The sequence below is a fragment of the Budorcas taxicolor genome, chromosome 14 (assembly GCF_023091745.1).
Source record: "Budorcas taxicolor isolate Tak-1 chromosome 14, Takin1.1, whole genome shotgun sequence".
Classification (NCBI taxonomy): domain Eukaryota; kingdom Metazoa; phylum Chordata; class Mammalia; order Artiodactyla; family Bovidae; genus Budorcas; species Budorcas taxicolor.
In genome coordinates, this window is record NC_068923.1 from 54,897,258 (window position 1) to 54,922,896 (window position 25,639).

Consider the following 25,639-nt stretch of genomic DNA (forward strand, 5'->3'; position numbering starts at 1 on the left):
CTGCCAGGTGGAAGAAGGTAACTATGTGATGACCATGTTGTAGCCATGACATAAGCAGCCACAATTCTGAGAACTGACCTCAAAGAAATGGGAACAATTGACCCTGGAAATGAAGATTAACGGCACTTTAAACAATCAAGATGACACTGATCAGACTCCTGCAGGGCTAATTTCAAGAAGACTATCAGTGCTGACTCTGATAGTCAACTATTAGTGTTGTTTCTGCATCTACAAAAGCTCTTGCCCACTGATATCCAGGGGGTGGAGTCAGCCTTTGGACAGGATTTCACCCTCCAAGCTCCTCCCCTTTGCCAGTCCCCAAAATAAAGCAAACTTTCTTTTCCACCACCTTACCTCTATATTGGCTGCTACACAGTGAACAGCCAGACCCTCACTTCCAACAATATGGCCATTCTTATTTTTAAAATTGTGTTTATTTCAATAAGATTGAGTATGCTTTTCACAAACATTTGTATATTAGCTTACTTATTGAAACAAAGGAAATTTTGTCAGTACATCTTTTATTTTCTAACTGACCAGCTATTAGCTTACTGTTTTTTAAATAGATAATATGTAAAATACTTTGCCCATAAGCAATTATTTTAATTTAGGGAACTGTCTGCTTTTATATATAGCTTAAGTTAAATAACACATTTGAATGATTTTGTGAGCTTCAGATGAGTTACTTAATTTTACAATGATAACATTGTCCAAAAGCTTTAGCAGAGAAATATCATTTCTTATGATATATTTATTATTTATTGGAAAATATTTCCAACTATTATCAATTTCATCAATATAATTACATTCAACAAAATTTATAGAATGTGGACCATTTGTCAAACATGACCCTAAGAACCAGTGACATAAAGAAGTATAATCAATAGTACAGCTTTCCAGGTGGCTCAGTGGTAAAGAATCATCCTGCCAATGCAGGAGACAAAGAGATTCAGGCTTAATCCCTGGGTTTGGAATATCTCCTGGAGGAGGAATTGGCAATCCACTCCAGAACTCTTGCTGGGGAATTCCATGGACAACGGAGCCTGTATGCTGCAAGAGGGTCACAAAGAATTGGACATGCCTGAGTGACCAAGCACACATGCACATAATCACCAGTTTAAAATTAATACTGATGACTAATTAGCAATTATTTGACATGTTTAAGTCACTTGATAGTACATTTTATGATACTTTCTTTTTTCAACCAGCTTAGAACTACAGAGTGAAAATAAAGTGAGTCTTCAAGCAAGATTCAGTTAACTACTTTTCAGTATAGTATTTAAATGATTTAATTTCTGTTCTTTTATGTCTAGTGCTGATTATTAATCATAAGCATGGTTTGGCTATACAATATACACAAAACAAGATTTCTTCAAATGAAAATATATATACATGAACATATATAGTCCCTCTTGCATTTCATGTTCTAGTTATCAAAAGCCATACAAATTAAATGATCTCCATCAGTTTATTCATTTGTAATACAGGTTTTGTGTCTTTGGGATGAGAAAAGCTATCAAGTTGAGTCCTATTTTTTCTGAAAAATCTTTCCACCTGATAGGAAATAAAGAAAACATTCAGATTTGAAAATAAAAAGGGATAAAATTTGTCAGGAATAGGAAATGGAAAAATTGTCATAATGAAAAAGAAAATTATGAACAAAAGGTCAGAGACAAACTAACAAGATAGCGTGATGGATACTAGTGAGTGGTCAGGAGTCACTGGGCAATGACAGAAACACTCTGTAGCTGTGTTTCCAATATAGTAGCCACTAGTTGGCATCTTGCTATTCAGAAACTGAAATTTGGCTAGGACCATTGAATAGCTAATTTTTTGTTCATTTTTATTATTTCTTATCCATATGAAAGTGCTCTATTCAGTTATGAGGACACTTCTTTTAAGTGTTAAAAATGTTCTCTAGGGCTTCCCTGGTGGCTCAGTGGTAAAAGAATTCTCTTGCCAACGCAGGAGACACAGGTTCGATCCCTGATCAGGGAGTATCCCCCATGCCTCACAGCAGCTGAGCCTGTGTGCCACAACTGTTGAGCCTGTGCTCTGGAGCCTGGGAGGCCACAACGATGAAAACCCATGTGCCCCAGAGCCCATGCTCCGCAACAGGGGAAGCCACCACAAGGAGAAGCCCCCGCATCACAAGTGGAGAGTATCCCCTCCTCCCTGCCACTGGAGGAAAGCCTGCATAGCAACAAGGCCCGACACAGCCAAAAATGAACAAACAAAATAAAATTTTAAAAATGTTACCTTAGTCATTTCAGTCTTTCCTCCTCCCATCGTATTTGTTATATCTATGACACGGACATTATGGAGGAATAGACTATCAAAGTGCCATAGCGGAGCTATGTTATCACTCACAAACACGTATATGTACCATTAAACCTTGCACAACGATTTGAACTTCAAGGATCTACTTAAAGTCAGAGTCTTTTGAATAATACATACTACAATTGGCTGTCCCACTAATGAATAACTGTAGATAGAGAGGAACCCTGTAAGCAAGGGCCAAGTATAAATTACACACAGATTTTCAACTGTGAGGAGGATGGGCCCTCCCTTCCCCTGAATAATTTAGGTGGTTAGCTGTATCACCCTACGTATATCTCCACTGAGTGTCGTCTAAGACATCTGAGTTTACATCTGTGCCTCAGGTATTGGCTCAATAATCAATGCTGTGTTGCCCCAAACTCCTTCCAGGCTGCCCTTGGAGGCTGTGTCCTTCCAGTGATTTCTGAGACACTGGTAGCAACACAGCACATTTTCTGAAGTTTTAGGGCCACCCTGGATTGTCAGAAATTCTGCAGAACTGCCTGTGGTCATTTGTTACTTAGACATATTACACAAATGTTTTTCTTTATTCCTGTAAATCTGGGTTCCTCTGTCTGTCACATAACTGGATTCAAATCTCAGCTTCACCCTTACTAGCTATGTGACTTTGGTAGATGATCTAACCTTTCTGTATCTGAGTTTATCCATCTTCATAAGAGCATAACAACACTACCTATATCATAGACTGGTTCTGAGAGTTTAAAATTACTTATAAAACTTTTAGAGTTGTCTTATACACTGAAACTCTCAAAACTGTCAAATCTCGCATCTTGTTCCCAGGATTCTAAGTTACATGGAGTAAAAAGTTATTTTTGACTGTTTGAGATCGTAGGTTACTTTTTGTTTCTTTTTATTCATCGCTTGTTTGTTTCATTCCACCACAGAAAGTATTGCTTTAAAGATTCATCTACGGGACATAGGATAAAAATTAATTCTGCCTGTGATTACTTCAAGTCAAAATGAATGTCATCAGCTACTCTCTGTCATACACATCAGCAACCATCCACCAAACAGACATAAAATGGAAGCTATATGGACAAGATTTTATGTCCTTCAGCTTCCGGTGGAGAAAATCTCTGCTGCTCTATTATCTGCTTTATCTCGCATGGTAGTCACTGTAGGTTACCTGACTCAATCTCTATTTCTAACCCTTTCTCCCTTGTCTAACTTCATTATAGAGGATGTAAAAGCTAGCAATCTAAATCACCAGCTTTCTTTTCAGCCAAAGAATAAGCCATGTGACATAGCACAGGACAAAGAGATGTATAGGGAAGTCTCCTGGCTCAGTTTCTTTCCCTGTCTTCATTTTTCCTCTTTGGGAAGAAAACAAGTGGAAGGATTCAGGGTCAAGCAACCATTCTATGACCATAAAGAAAAAGCCTTTTGATTTCTCAGGAAATTTATTTATAATGAGAAGTGAGGAATAAATAGGAAGAAACTTTCAGAAGAAACAACATATACAATAGAAATGGGGCAGAAGAAGTCATATACTAAAAATAAAAACTCTCTATCCTCCAAATTAAAAAAAAAAAAAGAGAGAGATTCTTCTCAGGCCATTGTTCCAAGCTGTGAATTATTAACCACAATTGCGAATGTGTGTGTGTGGTAAATCACTTCAGTCACATCTGACTCTTTATGACCCTATGGACTGTAGCCAACCCGACTTCTCTGTCCCAAAATTCTCCAGGCAAGAATTCTGGAGTTGCCATTCACTCTTCCAGGGGATCTTCTCAACCCAAAGATCGAACCTGTGCCTCTTGCCTATCATGCATTGGCAGGTGGGTTTTTAATCACTAGCACCATCTGGGGAGCCCATTAACCACAAGAACTGACTTTAAATGCATCCTAATCCAGCTGTGGTCATGCTTTTGCTTCAGAAACAATGCCTCTGAATGCCAATCAATTAGTAACAGGGACACTATTCTGAAAGCCAATCGGTAACAGTCTTTTTCTTAAGCTTCAGTTCAGTTCAGTTCAGTTCAGTCGCTCAGTCATGTCCGACTCTTTGTGACCCCATGAATCACAGCACACCAGGCCTCCCTGTCCATCACCAACTCCCGGAGTTCACTCAGACTCGCGTCCATCGAGTCAGTGATGCCATCCAGCCATCTCATCCTCGGTTGTCCCCTTCTCTTCCTGCCTCAAATCCCTCCCAGCATCAAAGTCTTTTCCAATGAGTCAACACTTCGCATGAGGTGGCCAAAGTATTGGAGTTTCAGTTTTAGCATCAGTCCTTCCAATGAACACCCAGGACTGAGCTCCTTCAGAATGGACTGGCTGGATCTCCTTGCAGTCCAAGGGACTCTCAAAAATCTTCTCCAACACCACAGTTCAAAAGCGTCAATTCTTCAGCGCTCAGCCTACTTCACAGTCCAACTCTCACATCCATACGTGACCACTGGAAAAAGCATCGCCTTGACTAGATGGACCTTTGTTGGCAAAGTAATGTCTCTGCTTTTCAATATGCTGTCTAGGTTGGTCATAATTTTTCTTCCAAGGAGTAAGAGTCTTTTAATTTCATGGCTGCAATCACCATCTGCAGTGATTTTGGAGCCCAAAAAAATAAAGTCTGACACTGTTTCCACTGTTTCCCCATCTATTTCCCATGAAGTCGTGGGACCGGATGCCATGATCTTCATTTTCTGAATGTTGAGCTTTAAGCCAACTTTTTCACTCTCCTCTTTCACTTTCATCAAGAGGCTTTTTAGTTCCTCTTCACTTTCTGCCATAACGGTGGTGTCATCTGCATATCTGAGGTGATTGATATTTCTCCCGGCAATCTTGATTCCAGCTTGTGCTTCTTCCAGTCCAGCGTTTCTCATGATGTAATCAGCATATAAGCTAAATAAGCAGGGTGACAATATACAGCCTTGACGTACTCCTTTTCCTATTTGGAACCAGTCTGTTGTTCCATGTCCAGTTCTAACTGTTGCTTCCTGACCTGCATACAGATTTCTCAAGAGGCAGGTCAGGTGGTGTGGTATTCCCATCTCTTTCAGAATTTTCCACAGTCTATTGTGATCCACACAGTCAAAGGCTTTGGCATAGTCAATAAAGCAGAAATAGATGTTTTTCTGGAACTCTCTTGCTTTTTCCATGATCCAGTGGATGTTGGCAATTTGATCTCTGGTTCCTCTGCCTTTTATAAAACCAGCTTGAACATCAGGAAGTTCGCGGTTCATGTATTGCTGAAGCCTAGCTTGGAGAATTTTGAGCATTACTTTACTAGCATGTGAGATGAGTGCAATTGTGTGATAGTTTGAGCATTCTTTGGCATTGCCTTTCTTCGGGATTGGAATGAACACTGACCTTTTCCAGTCCTGTGGCCACTGCTGAGTTTTCCAAATTTGTTGGCATATTGAGTGCAGCACTTTCACAGCATCATCTTTCAGGATTTGAAATAGCTCAACTGGAATTCCATCACCTCCACTAGCTTTGTTCATAGTGATGCTTTCTAAGGCCCACTTGACTTCCATTTCAAGATGTCTGATTCTAGATGAGTGATCACACCATCATGATTATCCGGGTCGTGAAGATCCTTTTTGTACAGTTCTTCTGTGTATTCTTGCCACCTCTTCTGAATATCTTCTGCTTCTGTTAGGTCCATACCATTTCTGTCCTTTAGTGTGCCCATCTTTGCATGAAATGTTCCCTTGGTATCTCTAATTTTCTTGAAGAGATCTCTAGCCTTTCCCATTCTGTTGTTTTCCTCTATTTCTTTGCATTGATTGCTGAAGAAGGCTTTCTTATCTCTTCTTGCTTTTCTTTGGAACCCTGCATTCAGATGCTTATATCTGTCCTTTTCTCCTTGGCTTTTCACTTCTCTTCTATTCACAGCTATTTGTAAGGCCTCCCCAGACAGCCATTTTGCTTTGTTGCATTTCTTTTCCATGGGGATGGTCTTGATCCCTGTCTCCTGTACAATGTCACGAACCAGCTTACGCTTTAAAAAGTCAGTCAGTGGCAGGCACATTCAGAAAGCATGTGTCCACAGGTGACAGTCAGCCAATCCCTAAACAATTATGCTTCTGAAAGCTCAACACTTCCAGAACTCCTTCTTTCCTAAAAACTTATAAGATTAGCATTTTATTAGAAGTACTGTGCTTTGAAATTGCAACTCTCCCTTGCTCGGCAAGGAATTAACTATGCTTTTTTTTTTTGAGGAGGTTGTTTCACATATTAAGTGGTTTCTTGTTTTGATAGGAAGTATAAGGTAAGAGAGAGTTCCCAGAGGAACAAATGGGAGATAAAACTTGAAGAATCATTAAAAGACAGACAATAGAGATACTTCTTGGTCAACTTTTAAAACTTTTAGCTTTGTACCAAGATTAATGAAGAGCTGTTGAAGGATTGCCAGTTGGTATGGAGGGGACTATTATGATAAAACTTGCATTTATAAAATATTATCTCAGCATAAGAGTAAATATGGAATTGAATACACTAAGCAGAGACACTTCCACAGATACATTAGTAACCATTTAGGAAAGAAAAATTGCAGCTTGGATTAGTGAGATATTAGAGATGATCAGAAAGTGTTATCAGATTTGAGAGTTAGTTACAAAGTAAAATCAAAAGAATTTGCAAATAGATTAAAGAAAACATATAGGGAGATGGAGGTATTATGGCTGAATCATTGTTTTAGGACTTTTTGCTACTAAATGGAGTGTGGGGGCATTCACTAATGTTGGGATTGACAGAAAAGATTCAGACTGGAAGTAGGAAAATAATACAAATGAATATATTCTGGATATAATGAGCTTGAGAAATCTATGAGAAGATTCCAAGGAGCCATCACAAATATGTGAGTCTGGAACTCAGAAAATAGATCTAAGCTGAGAAGACAAATATAGAGTCATCTACTTATGGAACTCTGTATATTTCTGGCTTACAATAAGATGCATTTATAAAGGAGAGACAGAAGAAATACAGAAGGGACAGCCAGCAGGAGGAGGAGAGCCTAGAAAGTTTGGTGTCACAGAAGTCAGAGTCTCTCAAGAAGAAGGGAACAGTCAACAGTGTTGAATGCAGCTGAGAGATCACATAAATTAAATCTGCAAAAACAGTCCAAGGAATTAGTGATCTGAAGGTCACTGGTGACCTTAACAAGAGCCATTGTACTAGAATGATACGAAAAGGAACAAGGTTGGAATTAAAGTGAGAAGTTAGAGTGGAGGAAATGGAAATGAAAAGCCACAGGATAGCCAATCACTTTAATACATTTTGGGGGGAAGAACAAGGATCTCACACGCTAGTAAAGTAATGCTCAAAATTCTCCAAGCCAGGCTTCAGCAATATGTGAACCGTGAACTTCCTGATGTTCAAGCTGGTTTTAGAAAAGGCAGAGGAACCAGAGATCAAATTGCCAACATCCACTGGATCATGGAAAAAGCAAGAGTTCCAGAAAAACATCTATTTCTGCTTTATTGACTATGCCAAAGCCTTTGACTGTGTGGATCACAATAAACTGTGGAAAATTCTGAGAGAGATGGGAATACCAGACCACCTGACCTGCCTCTTGAGAAATCTGTATGCAGGTCAGGAAGCAACAGTTAGAACTGGACATGGAACAACAGACTGGTTCCAAATAGGAAAAGGAGTACGTCAAGGCTGTATATTGTCACCCTGCTTATTTAACTTCTATGCAGAGTACATCATGAGAAACGCTGGACTGGAAGAAACACAAGCTGGAATCAAGATTGCCGGGAGAAATATCAATCACCTCAGATATGCAGATGGCACCACCTTTATGGCAGAAAGTGAAGAGGAACTAAAAAGCCTTTTGATGAAAGTGAAAGAGGAGAGTGAAAAAGTTGGCTTAAAGCTCAACATTCAGAAAACGAAGATCATGGCATCTGGTCCCATCACTTCATGGGAAATAGTGTCAGACTTTATTTGGGGGGGGGGGGTCTCCAAAATCACTGCAGATGGTGATTGCAGTCATGAAATTAAAAGATGCTTACTCCTTGGAAGGAAAGTTATGACCAACCTAGACAGCATATTGAAAAGCAGAGACATTAGTTTGCCAACAAAGGTCCATCTAGTCAAGGCTATGGTTTTTCCTGTGGTCATGTATGGATGTGAGTTGGACTATAAAGAAAGCTGAGTGCCGAAGAACTGATGCTTTTGAACTGTGGTGTTGGAGAACTCTTGAGAGTCCCTTGGACTGCAAGGAGATCCAGCCAGTCCATTCTGAAGGAGCTCAGTCCTGGGTGTTCATTGGAAGGAATGATGCTAAAGCTGAAACTCCAGTACTTTGGCCACCTCATGCGAAGTGTTGACTCATTGGAAAAGACTCTGATGTTGGGAGGGATTGGAGGCAGGAGGAGAAGGGGACAACAGAGGATGAGATGACTGGATGGCATCACCGACTCCACAGACATAAGTTTGGGTGAACTCCGGGAGTTGGTGATGGACAGGGAGGCCTGGTGTGCTGCAGTTCATTGGGTCGCAAAGAGTCAGACATGACTGAGAAACTGAACTGAAGTGAACTGAAGGATTAGGTAGGAAGACACCTGGAAAGGGAAAAAGAAGAGATGTTTTTTGGGGAGGGAGAGGTTGGGATAAGTTTTGTTGTTTTTCTTATGAGTAACCCCCAGGATATAAGATCCATCACACTTCGTTTTCAGTAAACTATACATTCTATTAACAGTTACATGGTAGCATATTCTCATAGGAATGATGTCATTTACAAATATATATAGATTCCAACTTAAACTGAGGCAGTTCACCTCCAATTAAAATTATTACCAAAAAAGAAGCCAATTTCATTTTTTGCATCTTGAAGTGAAAGTGAAAGTCACTCAGTTTTGTCCAAATCTTGGCAGCCCCATGGACTTTTCCAGGCCAGAATACTGGAGAGGGTAGCCTTTCCTTTCTCCAGGGGATCTTCCCAACCCAGAGATCGAATCCAGGTCTCCCGCATTGCAGGTGGATTATTTACCAACTGAATTATCAGAGCATCTTAGTGTATTTTAAAGTTTTCTTATCCTAGGGTTGTTGACTTCTAGTTCATAGTGATTTTTCATATTTTAATAAAGTTTTGCTTTTACTTTCTGCTAACTCAGAGTTTCCATTAACAATTATATAGAAAAAAGGTATCTGGATCAGGGGGCAGCTACATTTAATCACATAGATTAGCATGGGGTGACCAAAAAGAAATTGTAAAGTGAACTTAAAAGAGACAGACACTCTATTTTGCTTTTTAAAAATTTCTTCTTAACAGCGTTGTTCATTGGTCATACTGCTATTCTGTGGAAATGTAAGCTAGAGAAAATAATTGCTTTTGAGAAAGAATACAACTCTACCACAGCTCAAAGACTGGCTTATAATAATGCCAGAAATCTGCAAGCTAGTAGATACTGAAAGTAGAGTCAATAAATATATAAAATTAAAACCTTAAGAGAGAAGAAAGATCAATGTTCACTTGCATAACTAATAGGGAAGAAAAGGCTACCAAAAGTTTAGACTAAAAATAGTGTTCATCATCACATTCTGGTGACCACAGAAATGCTTCCCCAAGGTAATGAATGGCGGATTCAACAAATGCAGCCAACTGAACAAGGTCAGTTCTTCTTAGTTAGTTCTCTCGTTAGTTCAGTGAGAGGTCATCACAATATGTGCCTTTTGAATACTTTGCCAAGGAACATCTGAGGTTCTTCTTTGAGTAAACAAGTATTTCAACACAAGGAAAACTGCAAAAGCCCCTTATCCTACTGGCTTTGATGCAGAGAGGTAAACAAGATCAACAGAGTGCCAGAAATACAGGGAACAAAGGACTTTATAACATTCTCCATCCTTTCAGCCCTGTCCGAATTTAAAGAAGAAACTGTGTCACACCACTGAACCTTCCCAATCGGTCTGCCTGCCACTAATGCCGCATCTCAGGAACCCATGAGTAGGACCCTTTAAATGGGGAAATTAGTGCAGAAAGCCAGCTGGCTGTCTGCTCCAGTTTCAGACCTAGTACAAGTGTGCCCAACCCCACACAGAAGCATGAATCCCTGAACTCTGCTACCAAAATGTACTGCTTTCTCATTTTCTAAGTTAATGATGAAACCAATATCTAACATTTACTATGTGCTGCCAATTGGGCTATTTCCTTTGTAAATATTATCTCATTCATTCTCCTAAACAAATTATGAAGTTGATGATATTTTTCCTATGAAGAGACTGAACCACAAAGTAATTAGGTACTTTTTAAAGTTCACAACAGATAGAAATATGAATGTTCAGGAATCAAAACTCAATGAGTTTAAACTACGAATTTACAAGAATTTGTTTGATGTGTTCAGAGGTGAAATTAATATCATAACTTTTATCTTATAGCAATGTTTCCTTTCCATATCAGAATTATATTGAATACTTTTTCCTTTAAGTTTTGATACTTAAAATTTAAGCCCATTAATGTTATTACATATTTATTCTAATCTTTCTGTATTTTGTTTTGATGACTTTATATTGTTTCTTTTATTTTATAAATAAAAGTATATATTTAATCTGCATTTTATTTCACAATTTGTACTTCTGGCATGCTTTTTCACTTTAATTTTTATTTAAAATGTTTTTTATATTTTATACTTCCCTTTAATATGCAAAATAACTTTTCTGATTGTGTTTCTTCCAATATAACAGATTAAATGTCTTAAAACAACAAGAATAAAATGTAGTAAACATCTTTTAAAAGCATTGCTAAACTGATACAAAAATGAGGAAAATCCCTTAGAGATAAAAATTAAGAGGAAATGGAAACCAGATTATGAAACTGAAATTCTAACCATGTGTTTCCCAGGGGTGCTTGCTGATTCCCAACAGCAATGAGATTCAACATTAAAAAGTCCAAGATCCAAAAGACAAAGCCTTGGGCCTATTTAAAGTCTGTAACCAGAATGTAGATTCCCACATAAAGTCAGGACTGTCAGATAAAGCAAAGGATAGGAAAATCACTTTTATTTTGTTTGTGAGGACTTCAGAATAAAGTTGAAGTCATCACAATGCCTACAAGGCCCTACATTTTCTTGTCACCCTTACCTCACCCACCAGTGCTCCCTCATGTATGTGCACTGGCCAGACTGGCCTCCTTACTTGTGCTGATGCCATTTTAGCAACTGCGGTGGCTAACATTTTTACTTGGAACTTTCTTCTCTTGGATATCCACACCTTTCACTTCTTCACATCTCCGAATCTTGCTCAAATGTCACCTTCTTAATGATACTTTCCGTGACAACTCTTTTTAAAACAATAACCAACTTTCAACTGCAGCACTACCAATATCCTTCACCATACTAATGTTTTACTGTATATTTTCCATACAAACCACTTCTTGCCTCCAGTGGACTTATTTTTAACTGTTGTTTGTTGACTGCCTTGTCCCACTATGCTTCATATGGGCAAATATTCAACCTCATGGACTGTAGCCTGCCAGACTGTATCCATGGAATTTCCCAGGCACAAATGCTGAAGTGGGTTGCCATTTCCTTCTCCAGGAGATCTTCCTGACCCAGGGATAGAACACAGGTCTCAAGCATTGCAGCAGATTCTTTACCATCTGAGCTACCAGGGTACCTGCACTAACATTTGTTCCACTGTGCTTCATGTGGACAAATATCCTGGGCTTTTTCTGTTTTTTTTTGTTTTCTTTTATTATTATTATTATTATTATTAAAATATCACAAGTGCCTAAAAGTACCTGGCATTGTAGGCAGATTTGTTGAATGAATACTCTCAAGTAAAGATCAGACCAATTTGAAAAAGAACCAACTTACCTTTCCAGGACCTGAAAATATAATGAGAAAATTATAATCTTGGCAAGTAAAATAGCAGATTTTATAAACCCACGTCTCTTTAAGTCTCCTACATTGGCAGGTGGGTTCTTTATTGCTAGCACCGCCTGGAAAGCAGTAAACTAATATGGTACTTAGAAGTAAATACATTGCCTTAAATGCTTATATTAGGGGGAAAAAAAAGAAACATGAATAACGTATCCAACTTAAATTCAAAAAATGCAACCACATTGATCTACAGTAGAAGAAGGAAAGACATGATAAAGACATAAGTAGAAATCACAGAAACAAATTGAGGAAAAAATTTAATATAAGGCAATAATAAAATGAAAACTTTATTTACGTAAATTAATAAGATACACAAAGTTTTGCCAGTTTGAGTAAAATTAATAAATTAAATAAATAAATAAATGAGATAATGGCCCTCCCCAAGCTGAAATATTACTTAAGACTAAGCAGTTATTTTAAAATAGTTAAAATATTAATAGTTTTATGTCAAAACATTTAAAAACAGAGAACGTAATGTCTTAGATAATAACATTTAAAAATTCTCAACAGACATGTAAAAGATGATCAACTACCACTGGAGAAAATCATGCTCCCTCCCCTTTCCCAGAAGTCTCCTATTATAGGAAGGAAAAGATTTAAGTCATTGGAGGAGGGGCAATATTGTATCTTCTGTCAAAGCCTGTATCTGCATTTTGTGTAAACATAGGGAAATCTTCTTCCCACTCTCAAGCACCAAGCAAAGATCCAACATTCCTAAGAAAGGGCAAAACTAAAACTGTGTGTCACCAGAGGAGGGGCAAGAAACCTCTTGGGCTTAGGATCCTGACATTCTAAATATATCACCAAGCAGAAACCTGCTTGTGAAAGGGCAGAAATCTGTCTCACCCAAGATTCCCGTATATCACAGACAATGCATGGTGTGGTCATCCGGAGGAATAAGAGAAATATAGAAATTCCAAAAAAGCCTAGGTACACAGGCACTGCCTCAGATAGAGACTGGACAAGATAAACTGAGAAGGCCTCCTCCCCCAGCCAGGATTCTAGGAACCAGTTAAAAGGCTAATTGTTTACCTACCAGTGAGAAGGGAGATCCTTCAGCAAGGTGGTCAGTTTTGGGGGACTAGAAAAAACAGAGGATTGAAAAGGAACACTGAGAGAATCCTCTGGCACCTAAGGACCTTCACTAAGTGTAAGGTAGCAGAAATCCACAGTTTAACTAAACAAGGAAGCCACTAAGCTAAGTTAACTCTAATGCCAAAACATCTTACCTGAGCAAACCAAATTCTAAATCGATAAATGTCTCAAAGTTATTAAACTAAAAACTTAAGGACAACTAACCCCAAACAGCCAACTTGGCTTTCATCTACAGTCAGGAAATAATATCACTGCTTTGCTTCAGCCTTTCCATATCAAAGTCTCTTTGGAGCTCCTGTAAGTGGTACGCTCACTACCTCTGACTTGGCACTACCTGATTTTAACAGATTTTTCCTCAAAGAAACTCTTAAAATTTTTAAAGGGTTCAGTTCATCTTTTAACACTACCACTGAAGGAATTTGAAGCCTGTGGTGAACTCTGGGTAAAAACAGCAACAAACTCAAACAATCCCAACTACTGATTGAAATGAATTAAGTCACACAGAATCTAAAAAAAGCTTGTCCATATCAAATCACATTTAGTTACGTCTCCACAGTAATTCTACATATAATGCAAACATAAAATTTTTAAAGTCAAAAAATAATGACCCATTTTCTAGTGACAAAAAAGTGTAGTTGCTCAGTCGTGTCCGACTCTTTGCAGCCCCACAGACTGTAGCCTACCAGGCTTTTCTGTCCATGGGATTTTCCAGGCAATAGTACTGGAGTGGATTGCCATTTCCTTCTCCAGGCAATCACCAAAAGTAGACTCAGCAATGACACAGATGTTGGAATTATTAGACAAGGACATTAAAATAACTATTACTACAAAATTGTATGTTATAAATATACATTAACATAATAACTTTTTCCAAAACTGAAAAAAGAAGCAATCAAAATAGTAACAAGAATTAAAATTGAAAATACCTTTTAGTAGAAAAGATAAACAGCATGCATGAATATATGATGAGCTTCAGCACAGTTGAAAACTATAAAATAAAAGTTAAGTGGAAATGCTAGAAATTTTAAAAATTCGTCTAAATTTATCTAACTCAGAGATAATGAATACCTTTGGCAGATTTATGAGAAAAGTGATCACAGTTAAGTGAATACACATTGCTGCATGAAGATGCAACATTGGAAATTAACCAAAATAAAAAACAGATGAAAGAGAGGGAAATAGACCTGAAGAACTCTAAGACAAAAACAAATGATCTGACATATAAGAAAGTAGAGTTCCAGGAGAATAGAGAGAAAAATGAGCCAGAAGAAATATTTGAAAAAATAACAACTATGAATTTTCCAAAATTAATAGAAGACATCAATGATACAAAAACCTCAGAGAAGCCAAAATATAGAATAAACACACACACACACCCATAATCAAATAAAAGATCATGAGGAAATCTTAAAAGAAGCCAGAAAAGAAAAAATGTTACACAAATATGAATAAATGTAAAAACTAAGAATCCTTGTCAGAAACCATGCAAGTCAGAAGACAATAGAGTGATATTTTAAAGTGTTTAAAGAAAACAAAAATAATGTTTATATCCAATTAGGGAAAACATCTGTAAAAATTAGGGTAAGATAAAATACTTTTGACAAGTAAAATCAGAGAATCCATTGCAAGTAGATTTGTAATACAAAAATGAAAGATTTCTAGGCAAAAGAATGATGATACCATTTGAAATAGTTGAATAAACACAAATGAATAACACTGTAAATGACTTAAAAGAATTAATTTCTGATCTTTTTCAGTTTTAAATACTTTGCTATGTGCAGATACACTGCTAACCATTCATTCAATTCAGTTCAGTCGCTCAGTCGTGTTCGACTCTTTGCGACCCCATGAATCGCAGCACACCAGGCCTCCCTGTCCATCACCATCTCCCGGAGTTCACTCAGACTCACATCCATCTAGTCAGCGATGCCATCCAGCCATCTCATCCTCTGTCCTCCCCTTCTCCTCCTGCCTCCAATCCCTCCCAGCACCTATGAGTCAACTCTTCGCATGAGGTGGCCAAAGTACTGGAGTTTCAGCTTTAGCATCATTCCCTCCAAAGAAATCCCAGGGTTGATCTCCTTCAGAATGGACTGGCTGGATCTCCTTGCCTCTCAAGAGTCTTCTCCAACATCATACTTCAAAAGCATCAATTCTTCAGCACTCAGCCTTCTTCACAGTCCAACTCTCACATCCATATATGACTACTGGAAAAACCATAGCCTTGACTAGACGGACCTTTGTTGGCAAAGTAATGTCTCTGCTTTTCAATATGCTATCTAGGTTGGTCATAACTTTTCTTCCAAGGAGTAAGCATCTTTTAATTTCATGGCTGCAGTCACCATCTGCAGCAATTTTGGAGCCCCCAAAAAATAAAGTCTGACCCTGTTTCCACTGTTTCCCCATCTATTTCCTATGAAGTGATGGGACTGGATGCCATGATCTTCATTTTCTGAATGTTGAGCTTTAAGCCAACTTTTTCACTCTCCTCTTTCACATTCATCAAGAGGCTTTTTAGTTTCTCTTCACTTTATGCCATAAGGGTGGTATCATCTGCATGGGGTTTATAATATATTTAGAAGGAAAATGCATGGAAAATTGATCCAATGGATTGAATGAAGGAAACACAACTATATTCATACCATATATAACATACAGTAACATAGACAAAGACAGTACAATAAAAAAAAATTACGGTGCAATTAAAAAAAAAAGAGTAGGCATAGAAACTTGAAAAGGGGAAATAGAACTATCTTTATTTAAAGATGATATACTACCTATAGAAAAAAAAAAAGAACGGTAATAAGAAACAAGGTGAATACACAAAAAGCAAAAGCGTATCTATATACAAGTTATGATCAGTTTGTAACTTAAATTTTAAAATGCCATTTACAGCAATGTCAAATATCTGAAATAGTTAAGGATAACAAAATACATGCAAAACTTTTACACCAAAAACTGAAAAATCTTGATGAGAGAAATTAAAGAAGATATAAGGAGATGAAGAGAGATACTATATTCATGGGTTGGAAGATATGTTTACATGTGAATTCTTCCTAAGTATATCTATGGATTCAAAGGGGTATGAATCAAAATCCTGTGTAACTGTTTTTGAAGAAATACTTAAAATAGGTAAAACAATTTTGAAAGGGGGCAAATTTTGAGCACACACACTAGTTGATCTCAAAACTAGACATGAAGTTACAACAATCAAGCAAATGCTATAGATTATATACATTCATCAATAGAAAGAGAAAGTTTCCAAATAGACCAACATGTGTATAGTCAATTGATTTTGACAAAGATATCAAAATAATTCAGTGGAGGAAGTGCAGTCTTTCCAAACAAGCTGTGCTGAACAATTAGACCACCATGCAAAAATAAAAATAAAATAAACATCAACTTTATCTTTACCATATAAAAAACTATTTGAAATGGATCATATACTTTACTCATGAATGATAAAAGAAATATTTTTGTAAATTGAACTTAATAAAATTTGTAACTTCTAATCCTTGAAAGACCACTGTTAAGAAAATGGAAGCATAGGACACTTAAAAGGAAAAAAAAATAGTTTCAAAACATGTATCTACCTATTAAATAACTTTGATCTAAAATATATAAATATTTACCACAATAAGTAAACAAACAATACAATTTTTAAAACAAGTAAAATATCTCAGCAGATATTTCACCAATGAAAAAAATGTTAATAGCTGATAACATACGAAAAGATAATTAAAACGATTTTACTCATTAAGAAAATGCCCATTGAAACCACAATGATACCACTACACAGCTTCTAAAATGGCTTTAAAAACCAAACAAAAAACAGGTGATACAAAAAGTTTACAAAGATGCATTACAACGGGAACATGCATACATTTTTGGCAGGAATGCAAAATGTAACACACTGGAGAAGAGTTTGGCAGTTCCTTCTAAAGTTAAATACAGGTTCTTCTTTCCAGCCCCCACACACCCCCCTCCCCCCACATCTGCCATGTTTTCAGGCCCGGTTAGCCTTGGTATATCCCCGTAAGGAAATGGCCGGGGAGTTTCAGGAAACCCAGGCGCCGTTGCCTCAAGGGAGCCCAGGGTTACGAGGCAGGGCAGCGGGTTAAACCGGAGCAGTTCCGCGCGGGGTGGGGAGGCCATGGCGTCCGGCAGTAACTGGCTGTCTGGCGTGAATGTCGAGCTCTGGATGCTCTCCGAGCCTCTGAGATCCCATTTCATGCCGGAAGTCCGGCATCTCCATTCCTTAATGGGCAAGAATTTCCGCTCCTACCTGCTAGATCTTCGAAACACTAGTACTCCTTTCAAGGGTGTGCGCAAGGGCCTCACTAATACCCTTGCTGGATTGCTATGAGACAGCCCGCTATGGGACAGCGGTCTTTGGCCTGAGTGAGTACCTGCGCTATCAGGAGGCCCTGAGTGAGCTGGCCACAGTGGTCAAAGCACGAAGTGGGAGCTCTCAGCGACAACACCAGTCAGCAGCAAAGACCTAACCCAGTCTCCTGAAGCCTCCCCAACAACCATCCAGGTGACATACCTCCCCTCCAGTCAGAAGAGTAAACGTGCCAAGCACTTCCTTGAATTGAAGACCTTTAAGGACAACTATAACACACTGGAGAGTATGCTGTGATGGAGCTGGAGGCCTCTCACTGTTGATGGAGCCAGACAGACTGCAGTGTGCTAGCCGGGTGGCCTCACTCAGGTCATCTGGGTCAGCCCATCTCTGGATCAGCTGAAGCCCTGGTTGTGTTCAGAGCTCTTAAGATTTCATGCCTAGAGGATCATTCTCCCACTCTCTCTTATAGCCAGTTTCAGAACATCAGCTAAGACTTTATTTTCCCTCAGTATCACTTCTCTCTGGAGTTGAATTAGATGGTTTTCTTAATATTTCTGTCAAAGCTTCCCTAAAAATCCTCACTTGGTTTTTTGATCATGGTTCATCTGTCCTTTTCAAGGCTATAAATTATCCCAAGAGTGAAAAAATAAAGTTAAATATAAGATCTCTCAATCTAAGTCCTAGATATTTACCAAGAAAGCTAAAAACACAGGTCCATGCAAAAACTTCTACACAAATGCTTATAGTAGATTTATTCATAATATTCAAAATCTATGGAGAAGCCAAACATATATCAACAGGTAAATATATAGACAAAAAGCCCATGGCACATCCATGCTCTAAGATTCTCAGCAATGAGATAAATGAACAATACACAGAACCAAACTACTGATTATGCAACAATATGGGTCAATCTTAAAAACAGTTTTGTGATAGATGACAGATACAAAAATCTAAGTACTATGAGATTCTACTTGTGTGACATTTTATAAAAGCCAAACCTACTACATAGGTGTTGAAATCAGATAAGTGGTTTCCATGAGAAAAACAATAGAATGGGAAAGACTAGAGATCTCATCAAGAACATTAGAGATACCAAGGGAATATTTCATGCGAAGTTGGGCACAATAAAGGACAGAAGTGGTATGGGCCTAACAGAAGCAGAAGATATTAAGAAGAGGTGGCAAGAATACACGGAAGAACTGTACAAAAAAGATCTTCATGACCCAGACAATCATGATCATGTGATCACTAACCTAGCACCAGACATCTGGAATGTGAAGTTAAGTGGGCCTTGGGAACCATCACTATGAACAAAGCTAGTGGAGGTGATGGAGTTCCAGTTGAGCTGTTTCAAATCCTAAAAGATGATGCTGTGAAAGTGCTGCATTCAATATCCCAGCAAATTTGGAAAACTCAGCAGTGCCCACAGGACTGGAAAAGGCCAATTTTCATTCCAATCCCAAAGAAAGGCAATGTCAAAGAATGTTCAAACTACTGCACGATTGCATTCATCTCACATACTAAAAAAGTAATGCTCAAAATTTTCCAAGTCAGGCTTCAACAGTACATGAACCATGAACTTCAAGATGTTAAGCTAGATTTAGAAAAGGCAGAGGAACAAGAGATCAAATTGCCAATATCCCTTGGATCATTGAAAAAGCAAGATAGTTCCAGAAAAACATCTATTTCTGCTTTATTGATTAAGCCAAAGCCTTTGACTGTGTGGATCACAATAAACTGTGGAAAATTATTAAAGAGATGGGCATACCAGACCACCAGAACTGCCTCCTGAGAAATTTGTATGCAGGTTGAGACAGTTAGAACTGGACATGGAACAACAGACTGGTTTCAAATCAGGAAAGGAGTACATTAAGGTTGTATATCATCACCCTACTTATTTAACTTATATACAGAGTATATCATGAGAAACACTGGGCTGGATGAAGCACAAGTTGGAATCAAGACTGCGAGGAGAAATATCAATAACCTCAGATATGCAGATGACAACGCCCTCATGGCAGAAAGCAAAGAAGAAATAAAGAGCCTCTTGATGAGAGGGAAAGAGGAGAGTGAAAAGTTGGCTTAAAACTCAACATTCAGAAAACTAAGATCATGGCATCTGGGCCCATCACTTCATGGGAAATAGATGGAGAAACAATGGAAACAATGACTGACTTTATTTTCTTGGGCTCCAAAATCACTGCAGATGGTGACTGCAGTCATGAAATTAAAAGACGCTTGCTCTTTGGAAGAAAAGCTATGACCAACCTAGACAGCAAATTAAAAAGCAGAGACGTTACTTGCCAACAAATGTCCGTCTAGTTTGGCTTTTTGAGTAGTCATGTATGGATGTGAAAGTTGGACTATAAAGAAAGCTGAGTGCCAAAGAATTGATGCTTTTGAACTGTGGTGTTGGAGAAGACTCTTGAGAGTCCTTTGGACTGCAAGGAGATCCAATCTGTCCATCCTAAAGGAAATCAGTCCTGAATATTCATTGGAAGGACTGATGCTGAAGCTGAAACTCTAATACTTTGGTCACCTGATGTGAAAAACTGACTCACTAGAAAAGACCCTGATGCTGGGAAAGATTGAAGGTAGGAGGAGAAGGAGATGACAGAGCATGAGATGGTTGGATGGCATCACCAACTCCTTGGGCATAGGTTTGAGTAGGCTCCAGGAGCTGGTGATGGACAGGGTAGCCTGGAGTGCTGCAGTCCATGGGGTCGCAAAGAGTTGGACACAACTCAGGGACTGAACTGAACTGATGAGCTGGAGCTGAAGGAGTCATTCAACTTTGCCTGTTTTTGAACTTTATATGAATGCAGTCATATAGCACATCTCTTTTTAGGTTTGGCTTCTTTTTGTCAGTATTACACTTGTGATCTTCATCCATATTTCTGTATAGTGCTATCATTTGCTTATTCTCATTTTTGTAAAATTCTGTGCATAACTATGTCCTGATTTACTTTTCAAATGACTGCTAGTATCACATTTGTATTTCAGAATGACAACACATTGCCTAGTTGACCTTTTTTTTTTTAATTGGATACTTAAAATTCTTATTTTTAAATTCTTTTTTAAGTCTTATTTAAGGCCTACAAAATCAAAATGGGATTTTCCTTACCAAGTCACCTCCTAAACAGACATTAAAACTAAGCATGCATCTATACCATGTATTGACTTTTTAATTGAAAAATCCTCTTTATCATGTGTTCAGTTTGGGTTTACTCCCCAAATATTATCACCTCTGATTCACCACTACCTATCCACTCCTAAGTTTCCCCCTACCAATGGAATTTCTTTTTTCTTAATGGAGTTTCTAATTTAGAGCTGAAGATACCATCATTCTTTCCATTTATAACTCAATAATTTCCAAACACTTGTCTCTTAGATATGATAGTCTTGGCCCTTTCCCCAGACATCATCAAGATATACCCTGAAAGAAAACGAAAAGGGAGTGTTGGCCCTCCTTTCACACACAATTTAGCTGGTAAGTGATTCTGCCTCTAACAATGACCCCAGTAAACCAGAGTACCTGAGATATAAGGCAAAACCCGTGATTGCATTACCTTCAATTACTGAAGTAGATGGAGTCACAGGTATGTGAGTTAATTTTAAATGAAGAAGTTCTGGCAGGAGTGTGTTTCTGAGTCTCAGAAACCTGCACACATCAAGGTAATAAGGTTAGGTTTAAACTTGATTGAGTATTGAGTTTTTGCATTTTATTGTTGCAGTGAAAATCATGTCATGAATACTCCATTTATGCCTCCATATAAGGATCTCCCTAATTAATCTGTTATTCAAAAGCCACCAGTATTATATTAGTAACTGCATTATTTCATGACATTGACTAAAGCCCAGAAGCAGGTTCCTATGGCCTAATTAATTTTTTTAAAGCCTTTTACTCAGTGGGATGCTGCCTACCTGGATCTTTGAATGAAAGGATATTAATGAAGCTGCAATGCAGATGATTATATTGAAAGTGATGAAGAATTTATTAGGAAGACAGCCATCATGGGCTGTGCAGTATATGAGGCATAAAACTGCTAAAAGTAATGACAGAGTGTAGTTTAGGCAAGTAATGGGCAGCAGAACTACAAAAGGAGAGCTTGGAGATATATTATTTAGCAATAAAGTTCCCATAAAAATTGAAATATGAGGTGGAAAGATTAACATGGTCATACAAGTCATCTTTAATGTTCAGAGCCAGTTCTGGCTTTTAGAAAGAGTAAACTAAATTTATGCCTGTGACAACATGTAAGTCAAAACCCTTATTTATACATTTCATGCAAATGATTACAGACCTTTAGTTTGCCATTACCAAAGTAATGTTTAGTAGCATTTAAATTTATTACATTAATGTCGGATCAGGAGCTGTATTTCTACCTGCCAAAAGATGAATGTTTGTAAGTCATATCATCAATAAATAGACTGCAATTCACAGATCCCTGCACTGCTAGCTCCAAATCCATGAGCGAAATTTTTATATTTTGTTTTTCCACTTTAAACTGAATATAGATGTGTTCTCATTTATCCCATAATGATATTCTAGCATTATTGACACAAACCTTTGCTCTTCTGGTATGTTTGCTTCCACATAGGGGACACAGAGTACTTTAATTAAGAGCAAGGACTTGGACTTTTGATGGAAATAGACTTAAATGAAAACCTTGATAGCCAGGTACTAGATGGGTGACCTTAGTCAAATGATTTTATAACTGGTCTCATTTTTCTCATCTATAAGAGGGACATAATGATACCAATCTTGTGGAATTATTATAATAATTCAATAAAGTATGTAAAGTGTATCTGGCCTATGGTAACTGACTCAATCATTATCATCATAATTATCATTATCAATACATTCTGGGTGTTTCCATAATAGACAATGGCATCAAAAGTCTTGGAGGAGAGGCAAACACACCGTATTCTTCAGATATTCTCATCTCAACTTTACTTCTCAAGTTAAAGGTCTGAAGGTTAATTTGTATCTAATGAAGTATGTAATTAAATTGACAGCCATTTGGATTTCACACAAATTTCTTATGAAAATTTTGGTCTTTTAGGATTTCTTAGATGTAGGTATAAAATTGGGGCTCCAGAATAAAACCAAACGGAATTTTAAGGGGAAAGAATCATAAATATTTACAAAATATTTTATTCTGAGTCTGAAGCCTTTTCTATTTAATGTCTATCATGTTAGAGAATGGCAATAAGATTTCCATTTGAAACACAGTAGTAATAGAGGCCTTAATAAGAAAACACCATGTGAGTAAAGGCCTGATAAAAGTGAATATATAAGCCATATGAAATTCAGAGGAAAGACTTTAGGTAAAGGGAATAGCCAATGAAATTCCTATAAAATGGAAACAGGAGCAGAGTAAAGGAGGGCATGGTCAGTGGAAGTACGTAGTTCATTATAGTTGTAGGCAATAAAGTGTGCACCATCAACAGAAAGTCTTAAACCAATAATGAAACTGATATTTTTTTTATTATCACCATGTGCTGACAAGTGTAAACAATATCAGTGACAAAAAAAAGAACTGCTCCCTAAAAAAAAATCAACAAAAAAAATACATATTTATTGCTCTAATATCTAAATAACTGCTGTGGTTTCCATTGAACTCAATGGATTGCTGCCACTAGCCCATATTTGAAAACATACCAAGAAAGAACAGCACAAGTTAAGAATGTCTGGATCAGACTGAATGGGAACAGGAGCTGTAGATGGCTGGGTCTAGCATGGCTGGAATATGCCAGGCTTTACAAGCTCTGTTTGGACTTGAGCTTTGCTTCTACAAGATGGAAAGCCATTGTATGAGTTAGAGCAGAGGATTTTCAAGATTTCACTCATGTTTTCAGCACATTGATTGCAGATTAAAAAGAGACTTCAGGCAGGCAACATGTTAATTATGGAAGAGAAAACTAAACTAGATGGTTATTGTTTTTACTACCTCCTATTTTTCCCATTGGTGAAGGATGAATCCCATACTCTAAATAATACAAATGGTTGAAGACGCAACATTCAACCCTGGACCAATGAGATTGACAGCAGTTTATTAGTCAAACATATAATCTGGTAGAGCAGACCCCACACACCACACATGGCTGCATGAGAGTTACACTTGGAATCAGCAGGGGCTGTAGGAGGCAGGCTTTACAGTACCAAGAATGACGTGTGCCACCTACCATTCACGTCTTGAGGATGTGATTGGTTTGTCTGAATAATTTTGCAAGCTAGCAGAGGAGCAAAATATACTAGGTTCAGATCCAGATGGGGTACCCCTGGTCTGGTTAATAGGGGAACTACCTGGGTGTGGTGTCTTTTCCACTGTCTTTGGGGCATACTAGCAAAAGCAGAGGAACTCACAGGTAAGCCTTTGGGGTCCCTGTGGGACTCAAAGATGTCAAGTAATACAGTGATAGCTTGAGACAGAAGCATAAGTGGTGAGATTAGTGAGAAAAAAAATTGATACTGACTATATTTTGGAGGTAAAACCAATACAAATTGGGGAGGAATTGAATGTGGAATGTGAAAGAGTCAAATATAACACAAAGGTGTTTGACTCTAGCAAATGAAAATACAGTTTCAATTACTGAGAAGAAAAATTATAAGAGTAGCAGCTTATGGCATTATATTTCCATACAATTGGATGCGATATAAATGCAAAAACACAAACTTTTTACATGTGTGCGTACACTCTAAGTCGCTTCATTTGTGTCCGACTCTTTGCAACCCTATGTACTGTAGTCCACCAGGCTCCTCTGTGCATGGACTTCTCTAGGCACGAATACCAGAGTGGATTGCCATGCCCTCTTTCAGGGGATCTTCCTGACCAGGGATCAACCCAGAGTCTCCTACAGCTCCTGCATTGCAGGTAGATTCTTTACCACTAGGCCACCTGGGAAGCCCAAACTTTTTATATACTTATAAGGAAATATCTCAAAATATAGCAAGTGAAAACACAAAGTATATAATACCCAATAAAATATTTAGGATTTGTGTTTAAAAGGGGAGATAAAAAATAGATACTTGCATTGGCATATAGGCACATTTTAAAAACTTATATAAAGTCTGTAGGAAGTAAAAAACAAGTAAAACAAGAGTTACCTGTTAGAGGGATAGGATAGAAATTAATTGGGCAGTGACAGGGAGCAAAAGAGAAATATATTCACTATAGTTTAAAATGTCTGATGTGTGTACAATGTGAGTGCATCTTTTTTTTTAGTTAAAAATAAATGCTTAAAAAGAAATAGGCAGAAATTCTGTTTTAAAAATATGTATAGCTGACAGGTCCTGAGACAGTATCTCCATATATATACTCTGTCTCTTGAAGACATAATAATAAAATAAAAAGAAGAAACTAAGAAGATAGAGGAGGAGAATAAGAAAAGCAATAATAATCATCATAATAGCAATAATTACAACAAAACAATAACATAGTAAAACAAGCTTAACCATAACCTCCAATCACCATTTATTGTCACAGATATTTATTTTTGAGTGATATCCTGTACTAGTCCCATGACACATATATTATTTTCCTGTGTGATCACTAAAGTCACTGCTCAATTAACTTAATGGTCAGTTAATTATTAAAGAGATTTCTTTAAATTTCCCAACTTTTGCCAAAGGTCTGTCTATGTATATGGGCATACCTTTACCTCTTAGGCAGACACTTTCTAACTCCAACTTAGACTTCACTTTCGCTTTGGAAACATTCCCAGGTCAGTTAAAAGGAGAGCTTCTGGGGCCTTTCCCAGGCATGTACACAGCCTTTGAGCACACAGCCTGATGCATGATCTTCTAATATTCCAGAATAAGCTGAAGTTTTTCAAGGCCTCTAGCTGTTAGGTGACTGTTGACCAAAACCATGCACTTTGGCCAGATCCACTTGCCTGTGTTGTCTCACAACAGGAGGTCCCCATAAGGAACATGGTGCTACCACTGAAAACTAACTTGGACAATTCAGCAGGGGCCAAAAGCGAGAAGAGATAACCAACCTTGATTCCAGATCAATTCATG

The 25,639-nt window shown here is 37.8% G+C and overlaps 1 pseudogene; it reads left to right on the top strand.

Moving 5' to 3' along the window:
• Positions 1 to 17,415: 17,415 nt before the first annotated feature.
• Positions 17,416 to 17,904, top strand: LOC128059189 (protein C1orf43 homolog; annotated as a pseudogene).
• Positions 17,905 to 25,639: the final 7,735 nt, after the last annotated feature.